This window comes from Tenrec ecaudatus, chromosome 10 (assembly GCF_050624435.1).
Source record: "Tenrec ecaudatus isolate mTenEca1 chromosome 10, mTenEca1.hap1, whole genome shotgun sequence".
NCBI lineage: Eukaryota > Metazoa > Chordata > Mammalia > Afrosoricida > Tenrecidae > Tenrec > Tenrec ecaudatus.
The window spans coordinates 69,907,211-69,916,650 of record NC_134539.1 but is presented as its reverse complement, the minus strand read 5'-3'; the positions used below and the strand labels follow the sequence as shown (position 1 = coordinate 69,916,650).

At 43.5% G+C, this 9,440-nt stretch overlaps 1 pseudogene; it reads left to right on the top strand.

Moving 5' to 3' along the window:
• Window positions 1–2,761: 2,761 nt before the first annotated feature.
• On the top strand, window positions 2,762–3,957 carry LOC142457999 (store-operated calcium entry regulator STIMATE pseudogene; annotated as a pseudogene).
• The last annotated feature ends 5,483 nt before the right edge of the window (window positions 3,958–9,440 follow it).

The following is a 9,440-nucleotide window of genomic DNA, read 5'->3' as shown; positions in this document are numbered from 1 at the left end:
TCACTTCCCTGAATGGCTCTGCCTCATCATTCTTGGAATCAAAAGACATTCCAATAATTCTTTGGTATTTCTTAGCAAATGCTCATGTGGCCATAGATCTCATTTAGAAAAATAAAGCAGTTATAAGTGATAACTACATATCTGTATCTATCTTTTGATCATTAGACTCGAGGCTAGCCGTTCAGAACCACCAGCCACTCCAGGGTAGAAAGATGAGGCTTTCTACCCCACGAAAGAGTTACAGTCTCAGAAACTCACAGAAGCAGTTCTGCCCTGACCAAAAGGTTGCCGAGTCAGAATTGACTCGATGGCAATAAGATGAGTGTTGTTAAAATTCTGAACAACATTCCGAAGTTGTGCAATGGAGCCCTGACAGTGGGTATGTTGGTCACTCTGATGTTCTTGAGCTGGATTCTTGCTGAACTTTTCTAGCTAACTCACACCAGGAAAAAGGAAATTGTGGGATTATGAAGAGAATTTTCCCCAACTTTGACTCCCCCAAAGACATGCCAAACATTAGGGGCTTCTGGCTAGCATATGGGTGGAGGTCAGATGCATAGAGACATCCTCCCTGGAGGCAGTCCCCAGACTATGGTAGGCCTCACTCCCTGCAGTTGAGGACAATGGGCTACTTCTCTCTAAAGGCCTGCAGTCATTGATTTGGTTCCTGTAGGTGGAGTTTACACCCTACTGATAATGGTGCCAGGGAACAGGTCAAACCAGCTCAATGACATCCAAACTTAAGCTGCCATCCTGAATCTAGGATCCGCCCATCTTGTCACATGTATACCCCCAATCCCTCCTCTTCCTATTGTGTGTATATCCCTAGATTGTCTCCCTCTCATTGCTGTATAACCCATCGTGAAACCCCTTCCTGTGACATATGTCTTTACCTGTAATTGATGGGCTTGCACTCCCCCCAAAAGGTATATAGGCCTGTGTTTGCAATAAAGAACTCTCTCTTGGCTCCTCTCCCTCTCGTCTTCCGTCCTCACTCCATTGTTCCCTTTCTCCTTGTCCTCCTTCCCTTCCCACTCTCTCCATGTGGACCACCAAACAGGGCTGAGGTGAGCATTGCTACCATGAAATGTGTCTGACTACTCCATTATTTCAATATCTCTTCTATCTTCTCATGCTCTCAATGACTTTAACATAATATTTATATATCTCAACCGTACAATTGTGCCTATCGAACCCGTGATTAGTCGTGGGGTGACTGGCATCCCTTCCAACCACTGGAAATGGTTCTTGTATCCCCACTGCCTTTACTTGATCCTTCCCTAGAAATAGGGATATGTGACTACAGCTTTGGAGGCAGATGGTAAAGAAAACAATATCGATGTGTAATGGGTAGAGTTTCCAGGCAAAGACATTGTGAAATGTAAGCAGTATGTGCTACTAATAAATACAAAAAGAAACTGCGTTTCTTGTTTGAGGCTTATTGTTGAGTTTCATTAAACCCTAAAAAACAGCATAATTAGTTACCTTTTGGAAGGAATTTTCCGGTGAAATGTCTGAGCTATATCTTGAGGAACCTTTTGGATTAAAACTTGAGTGGATAACATGGAAGAAGCACACTGTCCTTTGTGATCCAAAGAAGACAATAGTACAATACAAATATGATGAAGGTAAAAGTATCAGAGCTAAAATTGTGAACACCCAATTTGCAAAAGGTTTATGGAGCCCAGTGGGAGCCCCAAATTATCTGTAGAATTATTTAGTCAGATTAAGCCTCTGGCAGATCCCTTCAGACAGAGGCAAGGGACTCAAAGAGCTTTAGTATCAGACAGGTTATTGTAAACTTGATTATGGTGGATTGAACCAGGATATGACACTTGGTCAGTTGACCTCCCTCTTGACTCAACCTGAGTTTGCTTTAGTATTTATCGCTTGTTCCATGACAGAAATTTCTTCTCTGACCTTTTAAATGTTGAGGATGCTATTTTCTTTCTTACTCTTTATTTATATTTTTATCTTTATATTATTATTATTTTCTTATTGTCGCTTTATGTTGTTTTTGTTTTTTATTGTTTCTGTAGCATTTTCCACTTGTGAAGCACAGAAGGAATGGATGCAAAGAGACAATAACTGGTGCAATAGTTTATTGGGGTTGTGGAGGGGGCAGCAAAGGATGGGGCTGTGAGGGGGATTTGGGGAGTGAGGTAGTTAAAGTTTATTGTGCCAACCTGGCCAATAAACGCGTGTTAATTGAAGGGTGGTGAGATAAATGGCTCAGTAAGCCTAGCCTTTTGAATTCACGGGTCTCTTGCTTTGTAATGGTAGGACCAGGGTGCAGCTGCCTTAACCAGTTCCCTGCTTCAGCTTCCAAGGCTCACTTCCTGCAAGACATCCCTAAGGAGAAGCCACATGGACCTACCCCAATGCAGCCCTGGGTGCTAGAGCAACTGTGTGGAGACTCCTGTCAGCGCTGAGATGCTTACACGCTCACTGATTTGGCTTTCCTCCTGCAGTAGGCATCATTGAGTGTGTTTTGTGAGATTGAGGAGGACTTTGTAGATTGATATTGGGCATATGGGCTAATGTTGGACTTATGGGCTTGGACAGCACTAGGTTGGGATGTTTTCTTAATGTATACTTACCCTTTTTATAATACTCTCTCTTATGCATATGCGTTTCTGTGGGTTTGTTTACCCAGACTAACACAGGGAGCAAACAACGAATGCAGGAGTGGGGAGGGAGCACCAGAACCGATTTAATTATGTATATACAAGTCTTTTAAAAAGTGGTTTAACCGGGGCTCCAAGAAGCTCCCAGCCCCAAGCTCCGCCGCGCGGCCCGGGCAAGCAGCGAGGCCGGGCGGCCACGGCGCTCCGCGCCCCTTTGGCCGGGCCCACCATGCAGGGCCTCTCGGGGAACGGGAGCCGCGGGCTGCCGGGGCCGCCCTCCACGGCCGTGTCCGGGGCGGGCCGCTGTGAGAGTGGCGCGCTCATGCACAGTTTCGGCATCTTCCTGCAGGGGCTGCTCGGCGTCGTGGCCTACAGCACGTTGATGCTCAAACGCTTCCGAGAACCAAAGCACGAGCGGCGACCGTGGAGGATCTGGTTCCTGGACACGTCCAAACAAGCCATCGGGATGCTCTTCATCCACTTTGCAAATGTGTACCTGGCGGACCTCACTGAGGAGGACCCGTGCTCTCTGTACCTCATCAACTTCCTGCTGGATGCCACCGTGGGCATGCTGCTGATCTACGCGGGCGTGCGCGCCGTTGGCGTCCTGGTGGAGTGGCAGCAGTGGGAGTCCCTGCGGTTCGGCGAGTACGGAGACCCTCTGCAGTGCGGAGCGTGGGCTGGGCAGTGTGCCCTCTACATCGTCATCATGATTTTTGAAAAATCTGTCGTCTTCCTCATCCTCCTAATACTTCAGTGGAAAAAGGTGTCCCTTCTGAACCCCATTGAGAACCCGGACCTGAAGCTGGCCGTGGTCATGCTCATCGTGCCCTTCTTTGTCAATGCGTTGATGTTTTGGGTGGTGGACAACTTCCTCATGAGGAAGGGGAAGACGAAGGCCAAGCTGGAAGAGAGGGGGGTCAGCCAGGACGCAAGGAACGGGAGCAAGGTCCGCTACCGCAGGGCCGCTTCCCATGAGGACTCCGAGTCTGAGATCCTGATCTCGGCGGAGGACGAGCTGGAGCAGTCGGACGTGGACGAGGACCTCCACAGACTGACTGCCCCGAAGCCTGTGAGAAAGAAGCACCGCTTCGGGCTGCCCGTGTGACCCTCGGCCTCCTGCAGCCCCCGTCCCTCTACCTCCACTACCCCCGCTGCCCCCGCCCGCCCCAGACCACTGTGACTCACCTGGGGCCAGGGGCCAGGGCCCGCGGGCAGTGGAGGCCACTTCAGTTGCACTACAAACACTGACCAAATATGCAAGTGAGGAGTTTTGTTTGTTGTCCCGAACCACCTCGTGGGGACCCCGAGCCCCTGCCTGCATGTGTGACAGGGTGGCCTGTGGGAGAAGGCGACCACCCGCCCCTCCGTGCGGCATGCCCATCCGTCCGTCCCCGAGGCGCAGGGACCGTGAGAGCCACCCGGTGCCCAACCCCGATGGCTTTGTAACTTGATTTCTGAACCAGCTCCTCCAGCTGTCAATGCTCACGTTTCTGATTCTGTGTTGGTTTCTTACAGGTACCTTTGGGACTAATGGACACAACCTAGATTTTTAAGTCTTCCGTATGCTCTCTGACTTTTATATTTTTAAGTTATATTTTCATACTGTTGTATTTAAAAAGCTCTTTTTAACCCCCCCCCCAAAAAAAGTGGTTTAACCATGGAAATAAACACTACATCAAAATATACATGAATACTATATCAATAAATTACTTTTAAAAAGAAAGAAAGAAAACAAACTTGACCAGTGTTTACCCTGGGTGAAGGAGAAAGGCTTGTTGCTTAGGGGGCACTGGGTTTATATTAATGGTGGTGGAATAGTTTTGAAAAGGATATTAATAATGGTTGTACAACACAAAGAATATAATCAATGGCACTGAATTATACGTTTAGAAGTTGTGGCTGGAATAAATATTTTTATGTGTAAGAAAGTGCTTTATATTAGAGAGTAATTATATATTAATTAATCATCCCAGCCCAGTCCAGATCAATTCCATAATTCCAATATTAGCCCATATGTCTGATACTAGTCCATAAATTCTTCTTCAGACTCACGTACGCACTCGCAGTGATGCTGAATGTAGGAAGATCACAGGCTGGTGGGTGGAAAGTCTTGTGGATCCAATGGTGGTGAAGCATCTCTCGGACTCTGGCTGCCATCAGCATGGCTCCACGTGGCTCGTCAACAGGAATGTGAAGCAGAGAGAAGAAACAGTTTTAGATTTGAATGTGGTGATAATTGTACTTTCCTTGATATGATTGAGTTATTGAATTGTATGACCTGTGGATGAAGTGCGAGGAAAACTGTTGAAAACAAACAAGCAGAGCTGAGTGGTTTTGCGCCTATGTCAACGTTTGGAAAATTACTCTGATATAGTGTCATGGGCATAGGACAAGATAACAAAGAGTTCTAATAGGATGTGGTGTGTGTTTGTGCTTTAAAATGGTGGTAATACATCCAGCAGAAAGCCACATTTACAGAGGCTTGTGTAAACGAGGTCCTGAACTACTCGAGCTCGTCTCTTGCTTCCGTGCTATGGCCTTGTTTGTGAAGAAGAAAATAAGAATATTTTGAAGGGGTAGTTTCAAAATCTGATTGGTTAATAGAAAAACTTCATTTAAGGGAGATGGAGCACTTGTTAAAACTACAGATTCTTTCAGGTAATCCGATTTACTGGGAATGAATTAAGCACCAGGTGTGTTTATTTTCCAAATCAGTTCATTTTGGTTTGATAACGATTCTGCTAAAATATTGCAGCTCCTTGGCCAGTCTTATGCCTGATTGAGGCAAACCTCATCCATTTTCAGAAACTGGATCAGTAGATTAGAAGAGATTGTAAGCATGAGGAAAGTTTCAAATATTGACCCTTAGACATCCCATCAGTAATAAAAGGCTGAGAAAGTAAGCACTGGAAGAGTGATCATTCAGAAATGAAGTGCTATTGCCCTGAACAAACTCAGAATAAATTTCAACTTCTCCATTTTATCCTTGGAACTAATAGTATATGGATGCTTAATTTCTCTCCATCAAACAGAGCAATGTCCTGACAATTCAGCCATGATTGTGAGAGGAGATTTAGACCTTGAAGTTGAGAACAATTATAATGTATATTGTATAACAAGCAATTTGCTTAAGTGTTGTTACAAGAAGAGGAGTGACACATTGCTTGACTTGTAAAACATGTGCATCATGCAAAACATGGGCATCATGCAATACATGATGTGTTAAAACCTTAGTCTGTATTTAAGAGGCAGATAAGGAAGTAGGGATCAGGAAAAAGCAAACTAAGATAGCAAAGCAAGATTATTTTTCTAAAGACTATGTTTGTGACCCACAAATTCACTTCCCCTTTCATTCCATGGAATCAATAATATCTCAGAGAGGAAGTAGCCAAACAAGGCATATTTATCATTCCAGGTGCATATCACAATTATATGATGTACTCAGTTATCTCCATAAGAAGGCCAGTCAGGTTTTGGAATTCCTATCTCCTTTGAATTATGTATCTCCATGAAATTCTGCCAACAAACAATATTTCGCGTATAATGTCCATGGGCACATGAATCCCAGGTTAAAGATTGCCAGCCTTGCAGAAATAAACTAGTGGTGGAGTTAATTTCCATTCTACTTCATTAGATTTTGTCAATTGTGGAAATACTAACATCCCAAATGACTGCTAACTGCACGTATCCGAACATGCTACGTCTGCAAATATTGCCTTTTGCAAAGGTTATTATGTATGTTAGTAATGCTAAAACACTGTCTCCATATCAAACACCAGCATTTCAATCCTGAAAGGTTCTCCATTCAAGAAGGCCCTCATGATTACATAACTTTTCTAGAGTCACCCAGGTTTTGAGTCACAAATGTGCATTGACCTTTAAGCCAGATCTTATTACTGCTTCATTACATTCTCACCCTGGACTGGAAACTTCACTCTCCAAACACAACAAGCAATTTTTCAAAGTGTTATCTATATTGATCTATAGCTAACAACATCCAACATTAATTCTGAAATTCTGACCAATCCTGCTCACAAAACTCCAAAGAAATGCATTTTCTCAGTTTTTTTTTATTACTAAAATGGCTACCTCCATCATTCAGAAGAAAATGCTTATCCACTGCACTTGTTCGTGTTGTCCTTGAGAACTGGAAACACGTATGCCTTACTTACTGTGGGTAGGCCACACAATGGCACACACAGACACATGCAGTTGGATGCTCAGGGTCAAAGACAAACACTTGTTTGCTCTTCTCAGTTCTCAGTGGTCTCTTGGCGTTAGGCAGAGCCTCCAACAGAGGCAAACCAGGAAAGAATCCTCTTTTAACAACTTCCAGAGGGCTGTTTCACTTGGTTCAGAGTACATATCACCCATCTAGCTTTGTTACCACATTTTACACGGCAGCCATTTATTCTCTACAAATGCATGTGACTGGGCTAGCTGTGTTATGAAATTTAAAATGCTGTAATTCAACACTAAGTCATTTTCAACTTGATCTGATCTCTTTTGTGTCAGAACTGCACATCAGAGTGCAGGTTTGGCCATTGGTTTCGAAAACTGACTGCCGTCAAGTTGATTCTGACTCACAGAAACCCCACAGGGAAGGATAAAACTCTCCCTTTGGTTTCTGAGACTAAAATTCTGTGTAGGACTAGAAAGCCTCATCTTTCTCCTCTGAAGTGGCTGATGGTTTCAAACTGCTGACCTTGTGGCTAGCAGCTCAACGCATAACCCACTCTGTCACTGGTTAGCTGTGGTATTATCTAAGGGCTCTGAAGATGCATTTTTTAGAGACTTAAAAACCCAGTTGCCACCAAGTCAATTCCACCTCCAAACAACCCTATAGAACAGTGTAGAAGTACTCTTTTCTAAGAGTTTCCAAGGCTATAATATCCTTTGTTCTACATCCTTTGCTGAATGTGGGATGAACTTCTAGAAACACCCTATCGATGCACTGCTGCAACTCTTATTGGATAGTCATCAGTACAATGTTACTTGCCTGTCATTTCAATGATATTTTTCTATAATTTGAGCCTTCTGTTGGGTCACCTTTCTTTGGAATGGGTACAAATATGGGTCTCTTCCAATCAGTTGGTCAAGAGCTGTCTTCCAAATTTCCCGGCATAGATGAGTGAGTGTTTCCAGTGCTTCATCAGGTTTTTGAAGTATTTCAGTTGGTATTCAATCAATTCCTCGACTTTGTTTTAGGCTAATGCTTTCAATGCAAGTTGAACTTCTTTCACTACCATTGATTCTTGGTCATATAATACATCTGGAAATGATGGGATGTAACTAGTTCTTTTTGGTACAGGGACTCTGTGTACAAGGGGGTACCACCCCCCAAAATGGAATTGCTATGGGCAGTGTGGAGCTTTTGTAATATACATTTTTCCTGCTAGGCGAGCATAGAGCAACCTCTTCTGAGTTAGTGCTCCCAGTGGCATCACCTGGGAAGGTTCTCTATGGTCACAGTGAATTTTTTCATAGAACCAGTTTCACTTGAACCTCATTTTTTCCTGATTACTGATTTAAGAGACCAGCGTGCAGCTCTGAAATTTTGTTTCCTGCTTTGGAAAAATGCAACAGAAATCGTTGTGATGTTGAACACAGCTTATGAGGACAGTGCCATGGGAAAAGCTCAAGTGTACGAGTGGTTTTCCTGTATCAAAAAAGGAGAAATGTCGATTGATAACAAACCTTAATCTGGGCATCCATCAACTTCTTGATCGGATGAATGGATGCAAATGTTGACTCAGAATGCATTTAGAGTTTGTTCCACCAAGTCACACTGTCAACCAAGCTTTCTATTCAGAAGTTCTGAAAAGATTACGTAAAGGTGTGTAGCAAAAAAGGCCTGATTTGTGGCAGATGAGGGACTGGTTTTGCTAGCATGACAGTGCACCTGCTCATGCAGTCATCTCAGTGCACCAGTTTTTGGCAAAAAACCAGCATGCGCCTCTTGCCCCATGCACCTTACCCACCTGACCTTGCTCTGTGTGATTTCTTTTTGTTTCTGCAAATGAAGAAAGAAGTGAAAAGACAGTGATTTGATGACATGGAAAACGTGAAGTAAAAAACGAGGGAAGTGACGTTGGCCATCTAACCCAATGAGTTTGAAAAACATTTTCAAGAATGGAATCACAGATTTGACAAATTTATTAAGTGTAATTGAGAGTACTTTGAAGGTGATAAGGTTTTGTAAAAAAATTAAATACATAGCTTTGAAAAACATATCTGTTTTGGGGGTATGCCCGCATATTCTTCCTGTTTCCTTTTGCTGTTTTTTTGCATCACTCGATATTTTTCCCAGAGACTCTTCCAATATTGTAACTCAAGGCTTGAATTTTTTTTTGAGTTCTTTAAGGATATGCCAAGTGTGTTCTTCTTTTTTGGTTTTCTAACTCTAGGCCTGATATAGTTCATTGTGGCAGCCTGGCCGATAAACACGTGGGATTAATTGAAGGGCAGAGAGATAAATGGCTTGGCGACCCTCACCTTTCTTGTCTCTCACTGTTTGATCATTAGGCCAGTGTGTGGCTGCCTTGCTTATTCTGTGCCTCAATTTACAAGCTACACTACCTGTGGAACACCTAACCTGTGGACTGTGTCACTGTAATTTGAGGTTTCTTTAAGGCCTGCTTCGCCACAAAATTGGAATTTATATCTCTTGAGCTAGTATATATAATTACTAGCAATCTGGTTTTGTCTCTCTAGAGAACCCTGTCTAACACAAGGTCTTTGCACGTTTCTTTATAATATTTGACTTTCTTCTCTCAAATTGCTCTTTGGAAGTTTCTGAAGTCATTGAGC